The 19,999-nt window shown below is 38.3% G+C and overlaps 1 protein-coding gene across 2 annotated transcripts in view; it reads left to right on the top strand.

Annotated features, from left to right (window-relative positions):
* The window catches only part of Ctnna3 (catenin alpha 3), a 1,666,920-nt gene that overhangs the window by 1,018,868 nt on the left and 628,053 nt on the right, over window positions 1–19,999 (top strand). The window lies entirely within an intron of this gene.

Here is a 19,999-nt window from a genome sequence, read left to right as displayed (position 1 = left end):
TTAGGCTTAAATTCATACTTCAAGTGTTAACCATTTTCATGGAAAACAGTGGTAAGCATCTGTCTCCTCATACACTAACATGCATATTGATGCCTAGCTACTACAAAGATTCATTTGTTTTGTATATTCCCAGAGATACTCTCATTTTATCTGTTCACAGAGTGAGGGCATTGGACCTTCTGTAAAATGACTACTGTTACTTGGTCACATATCTTAAAATAGTAAAATTATTTCCTTTCAAAACTATCTTAAACGCTCACTGTCACATATTTAACTGGATAGGCAGTTACACCTAATTGGTTTTCTATGGTTCAAGTAATGTGCTGCAACATTTGAGACTTTGCTCTCTCCAAGCTGTGATTCCTAGTACCCATATAGTCCAGTATCCAATTTATTAAATGTAGATGTGGAAGGTAGCCTGGTATCACTATTAAAACAACTGGAAGTTAATTATTCACTAACATATAGTGTGGGCTTGTGACTTCTTTGAAGTGTAAAGAAAATAACTTATATTGTTTATTTATGTTTCACGTGTTATAGAGACAACGGACGAACAAGATCAGAATGATGTTAAGCTTTGAGGCAGCATTAGATTGTGGAAAATGGAAGACTTTGAAAAATATAAACAAGTTATGTGAAGAGAATAAGGAATGGGGAGGAAAAGTGAGAAAAGAATGATCGTTTAGAGCCCCAAGCTCAATAATAAATAACCTAACAATAGTACCTAGATAGTCCAGGAAGGACCAGCTGAGATTAGAGGAATTTATTGATGGTGTTCAGACTAAAGAATTTAGTTTAAGAAGGGAGAAGATGATGGAGTAGGAATTGAGTAGAGAGGAGTAGATGGGAAAGTTGGCTAAGAAAGTCTGCAGGGACTGGCTTCAGAACACTTATTGGACAAGAAAGAGTAATAGATTGTAAAGTCCATTCTTAGAGGAAGAGGAGAAATACATCCATTAAAAACAGACTGAAAAGAGTGTGCTGATGAGAGATCAAGAATTACACCTTGAGCAGCCAGTTACCCTTTGAGATGGCTGAAAAGCACATTTAAAAGCAAGTCATTTGCAGGAAAGGCTCCTGATTCTTAATAAGGTAATTCAGCCTGTGAGATGTTATGAACAAAGACTGCTATTTTGATGGACCAAAAAGCTCTAGAATGGCCTTGCTTGGATGTAAGCTTTTTCTTGGAAATGTGAGAAGTGGTGCAGCTTGAGAGTCTTACCCTGTCCTCCACTGGTGGATGTAATAACAAGCAAGAAACACCAACAGGGTATGCTCCTAGAAGGAGCAGAAGCTTTGGGCTGGACAAACAGTATCATTAGCCTTCAAAAAACACAGTCATGGCTGCCCGTGAGTGTTCACTAGCCAACAGGAGGAAGAGGTACCAGGCAGGTAGACTGTGATTTTCAAAGTGTGGCAGCCATGTTAGGAGCACTCTACAGTTTCCACGGGCTGGAGGTGAGGCAGAGCTCAACTCCTGCTGTGACAGGATGGACTGAATGTTGGTTTGGCATTCTCCAGTTCTGGCTAATAAACATCCAGGCCACACTGCCTTCTCTTCCCTTTCCCAGGGGAGCTGTACTCATTAAAGTTATGCTCTCATAGGTGAGAAAACCCAACCTCTGCCCTTTGAAGCTAGAAAAAGAAACAGCCTGTCCCTTGACTTTGGGAACAAAAACACTACAAAACAAGCCAGGACACTGTAGGGTTTCTGTCTTCAGAGGCCCAGCCTGATAATGTTTTGAAAGGCTCCAGCTGCACTGCATGCCAGCCAGCTTCCTGAAATTGGGTCAGCAACTGGAGTAGGAGAAGCAAGATGTCCCCCAACTCCTGTGGGGCTCACTCAAAGCCTTCGAGCAAAGTTGTGGAGACCCAGGTTGGCCTCCTACAGCTATGTGGCACTCGGTGGCTTTCTCTCTTACATGTGTTCTCCCTAGATAAGCAACTCTGCTTTCTTAAGTTTTGAATGAAATGTTACATTATTTGACAGGAACAACAACATGTAAAACTGTAGGAAACATTGTGTCAAAGGTAGGGATGGAATAGCATACAGTTTGACTTCTGGCTTGTGAGACATTATTTTTTATTAGTTTACTTACTATTTGTGAATGAAATAATTTAAACAAAATTTCTATTTATTGGGAATATTTTGACTCCACAATTTGTCAAAACTTTAGTATTTCTGTTAATATCAGTTTTACAAGGTCATCTCACTCATGGGAAGTAAAGAACCTGTCTTTCTGCCTGCTTGTTTTCCACCATCTACCTAAAAATCTTTAAAGTTGAATGAATTATTCTTATTTTGTAGCCTGTTGGGTTAGTGTGTTAGCTAATTAACATCAAATTTTACACCATTATTCAAAGCTTACATTGTAAATAGTTCTATATGTTTGCTGCCTTTACTTTTAAAAGCTGTGTTTTCAAATCTTTTATTCTGTAAATGTCTGAGTCTCTAATTCTTAACTTGATTTGTTTTGTTTTGAGTTTTTGTTGAGATCGCTCTCACCCTGTAGCCTAGTTGGCCTGAGATAGTTGTGTAACTTAGGATGACCTCGTACTATTGGCAATTCTCCTGCATCAGCCTCTCCTGCGTACTAGGATAATTGGCATGAGCCACCTTACCTTGCTTCTATTTTTAAGACTTGATATTATAATGTGTACTTGTAGAATTTGTCCTTTTGTTGACTCTAAGCCTCTGTCAACATGTCACATATCTATAAAGAAATATCTATAAAGAACGCAATGAAAAAGCTGTGCTCAGTGACGCTTATCTGCAACCTCAGAAATCAGGAAGCTGAGGCAGGATCCTGAATTTGAGAATAGTCTGGGCTTTTCAGGGAGTCCCTGTCTGAGAAAAAAAAATGAATAAATGAACAAATAAGTAAAAAGTGAAAAATAATTGTTTCTAGTTTTGAATTCAAACTATCAGGTCAACAGACCTATAAGAGAGCCAGTCAACCACTCACAATGTCATAGGAAGAATCGAAAGAATAGGTGGCTTCCCTTTGAATCACTTCTTAGTGTGTAACCTTGTGCTAGTTACAGATAACCTTGGTTTGTCTAGTTATCATAGGTTATTACATTAGGCTTCTCACTGCTTCTCCTTCCTCATTCTAGAGCTATCAGAGGTATCGGCATTACCACAAAACATTGCCTAGGTTACATGGCATGTGTCATTTCACAGCTTTAAGACAGTCAGAGCGCAACATGTGGGTATAATATGTCACAGAACTGTCATGATACGAGTGCTTATCATTAAACTTAATGAATGTTAAGGTTAAATTAAAAGAGCTGGGTTTTTTTCATCCTATGTCACAACTTGAAAGAGCTTTTATTTTTTTAAATTCTATGTCACAAAGCTATCATATTTTTGGGGGGACTTATATGAAGTGCTTGCGGTGTATGTATGTGGTGTATTTGTGCATGGTGTATGTACCTGTGTGGATGTTGGCATCCTGCTTTTCCACTCTCCACATTATCGTTTTGAGTAAGGGTCTCTCACTGAACTTGGAGTAACATTGGTGGGGAAAAAAAAGACCAAGTAATTCTCTTGTCTCTGCCCTACTCACTGCTAGTGCTGGGGTTGCCGACAAAAGACAAATGTGTGGTCATGCTTGGCTTCTTACATGGGATCTGAGAATCCAAACTCAGTTCCTCACTCATGTGAAGAAACACTCCTCCATACCAAGACGAGTCCCCAGTCCACACCTCACGTTTTTCATATGTCTTGAAATGCAGGAGACATTCAAGGAGCCTGTACAGTCTTTGTGTCTGCTCTCCTTTCTCCCCACCGCTTGCACATAGACACAAAGACACACACATACACACAGACACACACACACACATACACACACTTGTGTGCATATTATACTTACTCCCACATAACTCCCTTTTCAGTGTGTCTTACATATATTGGTATTTATTCTAAGTAGAGGGTCTTGGTCTGGTATTATAAATCTAGAATTCCCATTTCTCTGAAAGGTATAAATAAATTGACCCAAAGGAAAAAAAAAGTTGCATAGATAATTGCTGGAATAGCCTCCCTGTTAAAAGCTTTCAATCAACTGTCAACTCATCTTTTTTTCCAAAGAGACCTGCTCTTTCATGAAAGTAAAGACTGCACGTGGCTGGCCATGGATTTATTGATTTATGAGAGTCTGAGGACTTGGCTGTCTCAGCCATAACCAGCAAGTTTACACACATCCAGTTCAATTAGCTGTAATATGTGACACCTTCTATTTCTACACGTGTATCTGAGTAGAACATGTACACAACATGTTGGCTCAAAATTAAGGTCTTTGAAATAAGTAGTCTTTATTACATTTGCTCTCTCTATATTAAAATCAGTTTTCTCTGTGTACATCAAATGAAACACCAGTCACTAACATAAAAATGTAAAATTTGACATCAATTTCGATGATAATGAAGGCTAATTATTGCATTTTTGACATCTTCACTTTACATGCTAACCCTATTAATAAATTTTTACAAGATTTGTCTGCTTCACCTTAGCAGACAACAAACTACGTTGCTAATTTGGGAAGATTATTTGATCTTGTCTTTAATTTATGTCTTAGATATTTTTTTTATCTCTTTGGCCATTAGATGGGTTTTATTATATTAAATTTGCTTGGCAAGCAGCACATACTTTTGTCTTTAGAGTGGCGATTCTAAGGTGAATAATAGCTTAATTTGAGAGAGATACTGAAGAACAGTGAAGCTGATTTTTTTTCACTGAAATTTACATCCACATTACCTTGGGGTATGTGCATTCACAGTCAGACATTCTTCCAAAAGAAAAGAAACAGATGTATTTGGAATGATGAGTCTCTTAAGCAGCGTATGTTTCACACCTCTATGTGAACTATGGTTGAACCTATGCTTGCCACAGTTTTTTAAGAGTAACTGTCTTGGTCAATGGTCTATTGTTCTGAAGAGACACATGACCAAGGCAAAAGAAAGTAATTGGGAACTTTCTTACAGTTTCAGAGGTTATTCCATAATCACGATGACAGGAACATGGCAGCATGCAAGCAGACATGCTGCCAGAGGGTTAACTGAGAATTCTGCATCCTGGTCTGTAGGCAGAGAAAGACACACTGGGAATGGCATGGAATTTTGTAATCTCACCCTCCTCTCCTCCCCAGTGACGCACTTCCTCCAAAAGGATCACACCTCCTAACCAATCTAATCTTTTCACATAGTGCCATTCTCCAATGACTAAACATTCAAATATGTGAGCCTTTGGGGGCATTCAAAACATCACGTATCACTCCCTGGCCCTAAGAACTGGTAGCCATATTACATTTCAGCCCAACTTCAAAAGTCTCAATAGTCTACCACCATCTGAACACCTTTAAAAAGTCCAAGCTTCAAAGTCTCTTCTGAGACTCATGGAGATCTCTTAACTGTAATCCCCTGTAAAACAAAAACCAAAATGCAGATCACATACATCCAATAGATAACACTACAGAACATACATTACCACTCGAAAAAGGAGGAAAGTGAACATAGTGAGGAAATACTGGACCAAAGCAAGAGCGAAGACCAGCAGGGCACAACTCCAAATTCTGCATCTCCGTGTCTGTTGTGTAAATATTTTGAATCTCCAACTTCTTTATGGTTCATTGGCTACAACACACTTCTCTCTCTTGGATTGGTTCCGCACCTGGTCTGTAGCTTTTCTTGGCAGGTGTCACATGACTCTGGCACCCCCAACATCTTGGAGTCTCCAGCATAATCTAGGCTTCAGGGGTTCACACAGTGGCCTCTCTGGACTTCCCTACAGTTACACCTCTGACATGCACCTGTCCTCATCCCCTTCTATCAGATGCCCAGCAGAACCCCTTTTAGTATTCTTGACTCTAAAGTCAGAACCACGTGCCTGAGGCTGCCAAGTTAAAAAGAAAGAAAAGCCAATAAGTAAGTAAATAAATTTGAATTTTTAACATTTAAAAACTTTAAAAAAGGAAGCTAGAATTATTGTGATTAAAATATATGTAAAGCAGGCATAATTATGCATGCCTATAGGCTAGGACTTAGCAGTCAGAAGTAACAGGATCATGAGCAAAAGGCCAGCCTGGGTTATGTATTGAGCTTTAGGCCAGCCAGGACCACACAGCAAGACTGTCAGAAATACAAAAGCAAAATTATATGCAGTGTCATTTTATGGTAGGAGCGAGTGTTCTGTGAAGAGTAAAATAATTAACAACAATATATTATGTATCTAAGAAAACAGGAATTTGAATATAATCATCACAAGAAATTAAAAATATTTAAGGTGTGTGAGTAAGCTACAAACTTGTAATTGATCTCCCTCCAGTGTAAACATGAATGAACACATCCCAATGTGCCGCTTAAACATATACAAATAGATAAACGATAAATTTATTTGAAGTTTAAATTGTTTACAGGAGCAGAACATTTTATTCTATTTTTGCAGAAATATCCAGTTAATTACAAACAAATGTTTAGATTACTCTTTACATCGACAAATAAGATTTTCCCATGGTTATATTTTCCGCATGAGCTGAGCAAGTATTTCCAAAAGATGAAATAGACTGTGCCGCACCATTGCTTCTCTTTGTATGGTAAATTCCCATGGATGAGCTGAATTTCCTTCAAAAAATTGGGCATTTATTCTCCAATTGTTTCTTCATTCCTGGGAATCTCAGAAAAAAAAAATCCTTAAACTATTGCTCATCTAATAAGCAAGATATGTCATTTTTTTGTTTTACTTGTATTTATTGCTTAAATCAATAATTGATTAAAATTATTACCATACATCCATAGGATCTATGTCATGTTATAAAATATTTACGATATTTTTATTTTCTAGTTTACTGATTGATTTCTGAACCTGTTATACCTGTGGAAAATTTTAGACATATGTAAAACATTGTTCTTTTGTACTTTCCTCCATCATTTTTCAACATCAGCACTAAAAAATTCTTGGAATCTGTGGCAGTCTAGTTTTCTTATATGCATTAAACTCTCCTTGAAAGAGCTCATCAATTGAACCATTATCGATATTTCTCCCACTGCTTTGAAAAAATAACAAATTTCTGCGGTTTAATTGCTGGCAATGTGTGTTTTCCTTCAGTACTAAACTTTTTGTTAATCTTCTTTGCTCACCGTTTGTGTTAATTTCCATATATGCATACATATGTATTAAACACATATATTAAACATATTACACATACACACATATGTGTTAAAATTAGCCTGAGTTCAATATAGACATTTTAGCTTAATAAATGAATTTGCTGCAAGTTGGAGTTTGTAGTAAATCTGATATTTCTCACTGTCATTCAACCCTTATTTTCTATAGTTAAGTTAAATTAAAAGGATGTGAGCATAGACACACATAGCCATAATATTTTGGTTCCTTAATAGATTTGTATTACCATGACATTTACAGGACTGGTCGCCAGTATAAAAGCAAATTTTACTAAAGCTTTACTTTGATTCTACCAGACATAAAATATTTATTTTCCCCTTGTTCCTCTTGTGTAATTCAATGCTTCTCAACCATTAGTACTAAGAATATGCTTTCAGATAATCTTCCATACTTTAGGGAGAACCTTTGGATCCCTGGGACTAAAAATAACTATTTCTTTCTTTTTTCTTTAATATACTTATAACTACCCTATACTTTTAGGCTCATTTTAATTGATTAAATCTGAAACTTAAGTAAACTTCAGTAATAACGGAACAATTACCTTAAGGTTTAGAATGTTGAAACTTAATTTTTTTAATTATACATACATGTGGGGCAGGGGCCCGTGTGCACTGGAGTGGTGCCTGGGGAGTACAGAGACTTCAGAAACCTCAGGGCTGGGGTCACAGGCAGCTTTGAGCATTCCCAGGACTTGGGTCATGCAACCGAGGTTGCGTCCTTGAACTTGTGTCCTCAGTATGTGTTCTTAGCCATTAAGCAATCTCTCAGATACAAGGGCTGACAAGGCTAATATTTGCTGTAACTGTGTTTATGTGTGAGAGAGTGTATGACTGTGTGTGTATGAAAGGGTGAATGTTTGTGTGTGTATGAGTGTGTGTGTGTGTGTGTGTGAGTATGATTGTGTGTGTGCAACAGGTGCTTGTGTATGTTAGATTAGGTTCTCCTAAATGGCATGTAATGTCTGAATTGATAACCTCTTATTCTGGCCTCCCATATCTGGGAAACAGGTGTATTCTTACAGGTTTGGCTTAAACTTGATTACTGACCATCATACTTACTGTAAATTTGTTCAGTTCAGTATAGCTTTAGAAACTGTAGGCCTTACATTTGCCAAATGCCTTTCCAAAACTTAAACTCTAGGAAAGTTTTATTGTTTTGTTTCCTAATCATGGGGTAAATTGTCTTTCTCAAATTCATAATTATGTTCGGTTGTCTAATATTTTATTCATAAATTATTGTACAAATTGGCATAAACATGCTACATAGATCTTTGTCCCTGCCTAATGTCTATCTAACTTTGTTATCAACTGCATGTGAAGGAAGGAGAAATAGTTGAAATGAGAGGAGGCCTAGAAATATTATCAATCTATTCTTCATCTTGTTCACGAAGAGTAGATTCATTCTATTTTCTAACCAAAGGTAGAGAAGTAGGTGGTTACATTAGCAGGTTGTTAGAGGATTATATAATTCAGCATCCATACAATTTTTCAGTCATCTTAAAAAGCCACGTACAAGAGAATTTGAAGCTTCTTCATGTGCCAGCTACTTTAATATCAACTTGGCACAAACTATAGTCATCTAGGAGACTGGGATCTCAATTGAGAAATTGCCTCTACAAGTAATAACTGATGTGAGAGGGAGGGGCCAGCCTGTTGTGGTGGTCAAGTACTGGGCTGGTGGTCCTGTGTTTGTAAGAAAGCAGGCTGTACAAGCCATGGGGAGCAAGCCAGTAAGCAGCACTCCTCCATGGCCTCCACAGTAACCTCTGCTTTCCGGTTCCTGTCTTACTTGTGTTCCTGTACTGACTTCCCTTGGTGTTATATGGCAATGTATAAGCAAAATAAGCTTCATATTTTGTCTTATCAAAAGTAATGCTAAGACACTTGGTGATAGATTATCTCCCTGAGGTCCTTGGCAGCAGCATCTCTTAGAGATTTCTTTGCCTCTCACTTCTCAGTGAGCTTCCCAGCCTATAGCTTTAGAGACCGAGGCTTTTCCACATCTATTTCAACAGACTGGACTTACCAAGATTCACTTCTCACGTCAGCATGAGTACTTAGTAGGGAAAGGCACTAAGCCTGAGGACTTGAATTCATCCCTTTGAATTTACTTGTAGAAGGGGAAAAAAATGACTCCCACATGTTTTCCTCTGTTGACCACAGGCATGCCTTAAGACATATGTGTCCTTCACCAGGCATTAAATAAATAAATAAATAAATAAATAAATAAATAATGCAATATAAAAAGAATCTTTCTACTGTTACTGATGTTTTTAAATTTCACTTGCAGTTCCCAGCCTGCTTCATAGTTATATAATCAATATTTATTACTTGATAAAATGATTACCTGAACTTTGTGAATTACATTGATATCAAAAGACTATAGATTAAATATTATATATAACTCATAATCTTTGTTTTTAAATTAGTGCCAAGGCTAGCATAACTACTAAAACAGCAGAAGAATTGAAGGGCTGAACTCTTTAGACAGAAGTCACTTGAGGCCTGTAATAATGGCAGATCACAGGTCTCCTGCATTCTCAGACTCAGCTATGGCCACCTCAGCTTGGTTTTCTTAGCAGCAAAGGATGCACTGTATTCTGAAAGGACACTGAAAGTTCCTGGGTTGTGGACAGGAGTCATTGCACCTCAAGCGTCTGCCACATTCACTAGCTTTAGGCAGCCAGACTGCGTCCTTTGAAGAGTGATTTTACTTGACCAAAAATAAATAAATTAAAGAGCTGGATTGCGAGCTCTTCATTAGTTCTCAATCTGACGGCTTAAGTTAAGGTAACACTTGAAAGAAGCCACGACACAAGTCTTGTTCAATATGAAGGCCAGACAAGAAGAAAGGCCTGTAGGTCTTCCTTGAATGCCAGCTGTCTCAGCTTTGTAGAACATTTCAGGGACGTTCAAAGGAAATGTTCATCTGTTATCTTATCTTCATTCAGGCACATTTTTCTTTCTCACTTTTTTTTTTTCATCTGAGAAGATGGCATAGTTGTTAACGTAGCTGCTTCGTGTACTCTCTCTTTGTTTTTTTAAAGCTATTTATTGTCTGGATACCAAAGGTCAGGTAGCAGACATTGGAGGAAAACAGTGAGCAAACATAGAAAGCAGGAGCTCTTGCTACTCATCAAATAAACACATTGCCAGATATGTTCAAGGTCTACATAGCCATTTCCATGCCAGCCAGAGAAAAATAGTGAGACCCTATCTAGACACACACATACACACACACACACACACACACACACACACACACACAAACCACACCTAGTGAATTTGTCTTTACAAACTCACAATTATGCTGCAAAGGGAAGTCTTACCTGAAGTAGGTAGAGACTTTAGGTATGAGATGGAATATAATACCAGTAAAAACAAAGTAAACTTTCAAGCTAACACTTTTTTTTTTCAAGCTAACACATCCAAATCTCTGATGGAGAGTGATTACCAGATCTAAGTGATTCAGGGACAACAGCGGAGAAGGAAGAGACCATCATCAGCTAGAAACAAAACAAAAGAAGACAAAAGAACAACAAAAAATAATCAAAAACTAAATAAACAAACCAGACACAGCTGTCCTGTGAAAGGACATACCAGTGTCAAGCTTACTCAGCTAAACTAAAAACTATACGTAATGAATATTGGTCTGGACTCTACTAGGTCTTCTTTTCTAATTTTATAACCTTTATCATAAAATACACCCCAAACCTAAAAACAACTTACGTGGTGCTAGAGAGGTAGCTCAGGTGCAAAATAAACTGACTAATCTTCCAGAGGTCCCGGGTCTAATTCCCAGCAGCCTCATAGAAGTTGACAATGCCCTGTATTTCCAGTTCCAAAGAATTTCACACCCTTTTTTGGCCTCTTTAGTTACTGCACACACATAATGAACATATATGTGCAGGGTAAACCTTCACACGCATGAAAATAAATGAATCTCAGAAATGTTTGAATACCTACACATAACCAAAAACATCACACGCCAGACTTATTCAGATTTTACAACTGAATGAAATGAACTTCTATGTAACGGGGACGAGCATTGAGAAAAGAAGCTGCAGAACTTGTCATCAGGTTATATCCATCCACGCAGGGTCCTTTGCTGGAGAAACAGCCTCACAGAGGACCCCTGTGCCCTGGTATATTTGGTTCTTGTGGAGCTCCTGTCCTCTCCACGTCATACTAACTCCCCCTTCTTTCATATGATTCCCTGCACTCTGCCGAAGGTTTGGTTATGAGTCTCAGCATCTGCTTTGATGCACTGCTAGGTAGAGTCTTTCAGAGGCCCTCTGCAGTAGACTCTTGTCCTGTTACTTGTTTTCTCCTTCTTCCAATGTTGATCCCCTTTATCTTTCTAGGTGAGTATTGATCATCTTACCCCTGGTCCTCTTTCTTGTTTATCTTCTTTAGGTGTACAGATTTTAATATGTTTATCCTATCTTATAGGTCTAGTACCCACTTATAAGTGAGTATATACCATGTGTGTCTTTCTGCTCCTGGAAAACCTCACTCTTTTAGATGATCTTTTCTAGATCCCACCATTTGCCTGCAAAATTCATGATTTCCTTGTTTATAATTGCTGAGTAGTATTCCATTGTATAAAAGTACCACAAATTCTGTATCCACCATGCCTGGATATAACCTAAAACCCCTGCTCGGATGTAGCCCATGGTAGCTCAGTATCCAAGTGGGTTCCCTCGTATGGAGGACAAGGATTATTTCTGACATGAACTCAGTGACTGTCTCTTTGATTCCCCCCGCTACCCCGAGGGAGGAGCAGCTTTGCTAGGCCACAGATAAGGACATTGCAGCCAGTCCTGAAGATCCCTGATAGACTAGGATCAGATGGAAGGGGAGGAGGACCTCCCCTATCAGTGGACTTGGAAGAAGGCAGGGAGGAGATGAGGGAGGGTGGGTTGGGAGGGAAAAAGGGAAGGGGCTATGGCTGGGATACAAGTGAATGACCTGTGATTAAAAAAAATAAAAAAACAATGAACTTGTCATTAAATTTTACACTTTCATCATTGAATATTTATGCACTAGTCTAACATCAAAAGCAAAGAAAAATCAGTGACTGATTTAGAACTAGAAAAACAATTAGCTTTATATCCTCTTCTATATCTCAGGTTTATTATGAGCTCAATCCTTCCTCATTCCTTTATATTTAGTCTTTCTTGTTCTTTTTTTTTCATGCTGTATGGTAGCCATATGTACATTTGTTGCACATAAGTTTATAGGAAAGCTATGGTACAGGAATGAGGAAATTATATTGGGGAAATCAAATGTGCATTTATAAATATTGAATATTGGCTGCAATGTATTCTGTCTCTATATATTTTAATCTATTTGAGAAAATGGAGGAATGATATATACACCCATATATTAGGAAAGTATAGTTGCTCACAAATGGTAAAATTGGATAGGTGTGTGTGTGTGTGTGTGTGTGTGTGTGTCTGTGTGTGTGTTTCAGGTGTCCTATCATATAATTTGAGTCACAAGGTCCGGGAACTACCTTACTCTTTTGCCTCTGGGGCCATCATTTCCGCCACACACCCTAAGAAGTAATAACACGGCTCTCTGTGTGGCTGAAATGATGTGTACTTTAAAGGCTGCTTACATTATCTCTAAGCATGATACACAATAACATTCCTTGCGACCATCTCTCCTGTGTTCATGATGTCACAGCATGGACATACACTGCAGCTTACCTGTTCTATACGTGGTGCCTCAAAAATATTCTCTTCTCATTATCAAACAAATGTTGCTATATTTAATATTCTTCTGAGAACAGTTGTCTTCTTCAGTCATATTCAATTGTCATTGATAAATTAGTGAACTCCTAATTAATATCTTACCGATACACCTGTGTATTAGTTATGTATACTTATAGAACGTAATATGGCAACCCAAGTTCTCACTATTCAATCTAACTCTCACTGACTCCCATCAACGACAACAAAAAGAAAAATAACAACCAAAGGCAAAAATCTTTCCGCATTCTTCCTGTTAGTGATTAAGCCAGGGATTTTGAATTTTGGATACTAATGTTTTCGTGTGCTCTGAGAGCCTTCATCTTTCTTCATGCCTCACTGCAAGCTTTTGTGAAATTTCATTTCTCTTAAAATAAGAAGAAAACCCATTTCTGCCTCCTCACTCCAAGGGCTAAATTTTGATAAAAATGTACCTAGTTGGGCTGATGTCAGCATAAGACAATTCGCTTTAGTACCCCATAGCCTTTGTTTCCTCGGGTTCTTCCTCCATGGTTTGAAGAAACGGTACTTACTTTTAATGTTCACAGTGTGAATAATTAGGACTTTTTATAATCAAGAAGTTGCCACAATAATAGATGAAGCTACAGAATAGAAGAAACCACAGCTTCCAATGAATAAATTAAGTCTTATCCATAATGCTAGAGAATAGAAATATATATGACGCAGACATTTATAAATATAACGGTTCAAACCCCAATTTATACGAGCCGAATAACACTATTTTTAGGGTAATATGCTTGATGTAAGATTAAAGACAAAGCTTATTTTCTTTACCTTCTCTCTATCTAATACATAGCTATATGAGGTTAGAAAGAATGTGATATGTGCACAGAAAGTAGAATTATGGATTCTAACTATGGAGGTCTGAGTGCTATACTTTAGGTCTTAGAGTATTGACATGGTTTTCAAATAAGATGTGAGGAATGATTTTCAAACAGAATGAACAGCTTTTCTGGGTGAAAAAAAGGTGAGGAAATGACAAATAGTTTCTTGAAGAGCTCAATGCTTCTTTGTACTTAATGTATAAAATGTTCTATTAAGCACTGGGGGTCACTGAAGAAAACTATTACAAACACATTGGTTCATATTGGCAAGAACTGGCACATATGCTCTTTTTAGTTTGTATCTGAGGCCAGGACAGCCAGCCCATCTAAGACCTAGGTCAGAAATATGGTCAGAAGCTCCCTTCCCTAGACACACGGAGATTCATCACTTTAAACAGGAAGTTAGTAAACTGTTAATATACTGGTTTTCTGTGTCAGCACTTTGCAAAATTATTTTGGCTTTCCTTGAGTAGGAAAACAGGAACCTCATTGGAAGGCACAGGTGGTTCCCATAAGTAAAGTCGAAATGAAAACTTCAGAATAGGCAGAGACCAGAAGTGCTCAAGTAAGAAGAGATAGATATGTTCATCCTAGGAGAGGAGGATGGGTAGGAGACTGACTTGAGAGTCACAACCAGACAACACCACTGGCTGAGAGGAAGGGATGACCTCTCTTCAAAAGGGCCCCAAATTGTTGTCACCATAAAGAAGCATAGTAGCTGGAAATTTCTTACACTGATCATACTATTGTAGACTTTGAGCCCATTATAATAATCTTCAGGAAGAGTATTTGTCCAAACAAATGAAAATCAACCCAGGTACCATGTGTGTATATTTTTATACTGTTCTCATCATTTGTCTATGTAATTGGTTTGCCTATGCATGTATATGTCTCTTTCCCTCTCCCCCCTCCCTTTCCTCCTCCCTCCCTTTATCACTTGCCCCTCTCTTTCGCTCTCTGTCTTTGTCTCTCGGTGTATGTGTGTGGGGTGTATTTTGTTGGGGAACTAGTACATCAGAATCACATGGAAGTTTATTTTAAAACTAATACCAAAAACTCAAGTTACAACACATGCTCACAAGGATGAGGAGAAAGGGGAAATCTCCTTCATTGCTGGTAAGAATGTAAACTTGTACAACTACTTTGGAAATATATCTGGTGCTTTCTCAGAAAAAAATTAGGAATAGTGCTACCTCAAGACTCAGCTATACCACTCCTGGGCATATATCTGAAAGCTGCTCAACAACACAAAAAGGACATTTACTCAACCATGTTCATAGCATCTTTATTCATGTCAGAGACTGCCCTTGTTCCCCTTACAAGGGAACCAACATGAACTCAGTTGTCTTCTCTTGGATCACTTCCTCCTGTTGGGGTGACCTAGCCAGCCCACAGAGGAAGAGGATCCAGGCAGTCCTGATGAGACCTGATAGGCTAGGATCAGATAGTGGGGAGGAGGACCTCCCCTATCAGTGGACTAGAGGAGAGGGATAGGGGTGGAAGAGGGAGGGATGGTGAGGCAGGGAGGAGGTGAGGGAGGGGGTACAACCGAGATACAAAGTGAATAACTTATAATAAATAAGTAAATAAAAAGTAAAAATAAAATAAAACTCTAATGCCACATCCTTTAGATCTCTTAATTAATGATCAAGACACATTGACATAAAGAAACTAAGCAATTTAAAGTTATTTTCTGGTCATTCTATTATTTTCATTTCCCTTATCCCACAAGTTGAGGATTGCTGCTACACTTTTTCTACTAATCTAACTTTGTATTATTTATAACATTTGGCATTCACTGAAAGAAGATTCCATTCCCCAATAAACAGAATGCTATAACTTCATAATTTTGGGCTGTGCTGCCTGGGGAATAGACTGCCCTGATCAACACTAAATTTTCTGTACCCAGGAGTGTTTACACAAGAGTTAAATGACCATCTGCCATGGAAAGATTTGCATGAAAATGAAACAATGACCTTTCTTCCACACTGAGGGCTAGGATCTACAGAGATGTGATGAGCTGTTATAATTAGCTATGGGGATTATATACAAGGAGTGTGCCACAGTGAGGAACTCAACAAATATCATAATGCAGTTCATGCTCTTAAAGTGAATATAGCAGACAAATACATGTAGAGGAACTTTTTGGTGACTGAATGAATGGTGGATGACATATAGCTCTGTAAATGCTGCTTTTATTTCTTCAGATGAGGGGATGAAATGACAGACATTCCCAAGCTTTAAGAGTGCACGGCTTGGGCTGAGCACAGAATGTTTCTCTCTCTAACTATCCCTGTGCCTAGGCCTGGAAACTTCGAGCCACTGTACTGCTCTTCTGCAATCCTAGACCCTGATGGCTTTGGCTTCCAGCTTGTATCTGCTAACCTAGGCCTAGTATGTTTTCAGCCTCTGAGATTTACAGCTAAATAAAATCACCCTTTCTAGTTCTTCCTGAACTCTTGCTGGCTGGTTCAACTCAGCTGTTCAAACTCCTCCCAAAGTTCTCTGATTCAGTTTGGCTTCACTTGGCTTCTGACTGAATGGCTCTGCTGGGAAAGAAATGCCTCTGAACTGCACTAACTGAACCTCACTGACCGCAGGAACTCGACTGAACTGCCTTCAGCCGAGCTGCACCAAACACAGCTCACTCTCTCCCTGCACTGCTTTTAAGGGGCCTCTCTGTCCTGTCTATTTCTGTGAGAGTTGAACGTTTCCTATCTCTGACTCATTTTGTCCAATCTTTCTCCGATTTCTAACTTTTATATGCCCCTCAATTAGACACAATTTTTTGGAATTAGAAGTATATACTAAAAGTTTGTATGTATTCCAGCCAGAGGGATTAAAAGTGTACCGAGGACATGTCTGTATGCCAGGCTGGTCACTCGGGCTTAGGATATGATTTCTTGCTGGAGTAGCCATGTTGCTGGATTAAAATTGCTGCACACAGCTCCTCAAGTGATAGGCTTTTGCTAGTGGCACCTCCATTGAAGTTGGCTAAGAGGGCCGAGGGGATGGATATAGTGAGATTTCAGATGAAACGATATCAGAATCTAAGTTGTGGCATGCTCTGCCATTCAACATGTTAAACATAGACTTTTTCTGTCATGTTACAGAATCATGATTATCAAACATAAAATCTGTAGAACAGTAGATTTATTTAACAGTCACAGAGGAAGTTTATACATTCTAAATCTCTTTTTATAGCTATCCCTATTTCTTGGCATGGAGGAGTCATTCCTTTGGTTCTCAATGGTCAACTTCCTGACCTTCTTGCAGAGAAAGGGGCAAAGCCAGAGGTGCTGGCTTTGACAAGGTTTCACACCAGGAATTTCTCATGACAGACAAGTGTTTGAGAAGTGCAGGATGCCACATTTCCTGCCAAATAGAAGGACAGATACAATATCGAGCTGCTATTGAACATGATAAGAGCATACCAGGTGGTGAATAGAACTTGAGCCAGGAGCTGGGGAGACAAGAATTAATATCTGTAGCATTATTCAGACCAGGATTTGACTTTTTAGGCTTCGGCATCAGTGATTGTGTGATGTGGAACACAAGGGTTTTTCTCAATCACAGGGCAGAGTTAGGTTAGGGTTTACAGGGCTTCTGATGTGATCTACATATATGATGTCATAGGAGCTGCCGAGAAGTGGAGCAACCATAGAAAGAGATGTTGACAGAAAGCTTTAGTCAGCTCTCAGTGACTTGCCAATATTTCCTGCGTGTTTTTTTTTTAAATTATTGTGTGGAATTTTGGTAGTTATTTTAATGATACAATCAATCTCTCTTTTTTTTTTTTTTTTTTTTGGTCATAGGCTTTTTCTTTAACGGATACATGATGTTACCTAGTCTGTTTTATTTATTTGTTAATTTATTTTAGATAACGTAGACCTGACTTTTCTTAGACTTGGTAAAGGCTGCCCCAAAACACCCAGTGAAAGTCAGCCCTGTTGTTTCAGTGCTGAAGCGCCCGGCCATAAATAACACACAAACGTACTCGTTTGTGTCCCCATCCGTTAGTCTGCATGTGCTACATCTCCTTACTCATCTTCCCTGTAAAGACAGTGGTGTGATAAGAGGTCGCCGTGGTGGTAACTAAAGTGAGTTGACCAGCTGCTCTGTAGGCTCAGTGGTGACTTTCTCCTTCCTGTCACCATGCCTTTGTGTGTCCTTCTGCCCTGCGTAGGGCTCACACCCCATTCTACCCTGTTATTAAGAGAGATCCATCTACCCCAGCAGCTTATTTTTTTTTTTTGTACCATTCTTGAGTTAGACATTTTGTTAAATTTCTTGGAGCACCGAGGGCTTAAATTTATATCACTGCTGAGAACTTGAAAGTCATTTTATATCTCCCATTAGCTGAGAGAGAAAAAATGATAGACACATAAATAAATACTAGAAATTCATACATGGTCAGAGCACTGGCTAGGAGAACCTCTTTACACAGTGTACCATTTAATTGCCCAGGCACCTCAGCTAGTTAGGCACTGTCGCATATTTTGTTGGTAACACAAGAAGAAACATGGGACTTAATATCTTTACCATGATCAGAAATCTCTTTAATCCCTAGTTTTTCTTAGTGAAATAAAAATTTTCATGGGAATGTGTGACATAATGAAGCTTTACTTCAATTTGTGAAACATAGTCAAAGTTAGATAAACAAGGTTGTCAGATGTCAAAATACCACAGACGACTTTCAGAAGATATTTTATGTGCATGCTGTTTTCTTTGACAAGCAGAGAGTCACAATTACATTCTGCTTGTTTTCCTGAACAGACACATGGAACTAATTATTATTAGAAAAAAATGTAGCTTTCATTCACACATTGATGTGATTTTGGAAAACATTCCTGAGTCATTCAAATTCAAATTGTAAAAAGATTTCAGTTTTACCACCTAACCTTTTGTCATAGAATATTAGCATAAATTAACTATGTTTGACAAACTCATGTCAAAACCTAATAGTTTTTAAAATAGTTTTTGATTACCTAGTAAGTTGAGTTGATATAGGACAGTTTTGATGAGGTATTTACACACACACACACACGTACACACGTACACACACGTATGTACAATATACATCCATCTGTCCATCTACCTGTCTGTTATCTCTCTGTCTATCATCTATCTGTTTGTCTGTCTATCTAGCAACTATCAATTTTCAGTTCAAAAACAAAGATAAAAATGACCTCATGACCATTATGTCACTAGAGACGCTGAACATAAACCCAACTTCCAATTGTTTTGTATGTTCATTGGACAGTCTTGTGATATAAACATAAATTTACTAATATAAACATAAATTGGTTAAGCATAATGATCCTTGTTACGCATCCATACAATTGTTTTTGTAATAGCATAAGGGTAAGCAAATGTCCAGACAAGAACATCTATTTTCAAAAAGAAAAAGAAGGGAAAGAAGATACATTAAAAAAAAAAAAAAAGCAATATGGAACGAAGGACACAGAGTAGATGGAGCAGGAGGAAGAGGAGGAGGAAGAGAAGAAGAAAAGACCCCTGGAGTGACCAAGCCATATTCTGTTGCATCCCTGTACTAGTATTCCTATGTCCCACCCCACAAATTCCATGTGGCAAAGGTTAATGGGGTGCTAAAGGACAGAGAGCCACAGTGAAGGAGGTAAAATTGCTCCCCTAAAACCAGAACAAGGGCATGGAGGTGCCAAAAGGAAACAAAAATAAAAAAAGTGGGTGCTGGCAAGGGTGAAAGTAACCCTACAGAAGATAGAGTGTGCCCAATCAGACACAAAGAGTGAAGGTGCTAGAGATGCTGACGGAAGGCAGCATCTTTGATAGCCATCAGATTTTGTGACTGTAGAGTTTGACATACTGTGTTATCAAGTTTTATTTTAAAATATAAGAAGGAGCTAGAGACAGGAAGAAGGGCTCACTGATGGGGAGCTTGACTAACAATTGCAGGACCCTGCCTTTGGTCCCCGGCGCCAAATAAATTATAGAAAGGAAGAAAATGTCTGCATAAGATCAATTTTTCTGTAAATTGAAGCTTCAGATTAATTAGTGTCTTTCTAATTCAACTAGAAAATTCTACAAAATGTACATATTTTTAACTTTAACCGGTGTTCAAATTGGGAGAAGCTTCACTATCAGTGAATGAGGTTTAGGGGGCGGGGGTTAGGGTAACAGAAACCATTGCCCTTTTCAAATAATTCACAAATGCACTAATTACGTGTCAGATATGAA

The sequence above is a fragment of the Meriones unguiculatus genome, chromosome 16, assembly GCF_030254825.1.
Source record: "Meriones unguiculatus strain TT.TT164.6M chromosome 16, Bangor_MerUng_6.1, whole genome shotgun sequence".
NCBI lineage: Eukaryota > Metazoa > Chordata > Mammalia > Rodentia > Muridae > Meriones > Meriones unguiculatus.
The sequence above is the reverse complement of the archived record's forward strand: the minus strand, read 5'-3'. Positions and strand labels throughout refer to the sequence as shown.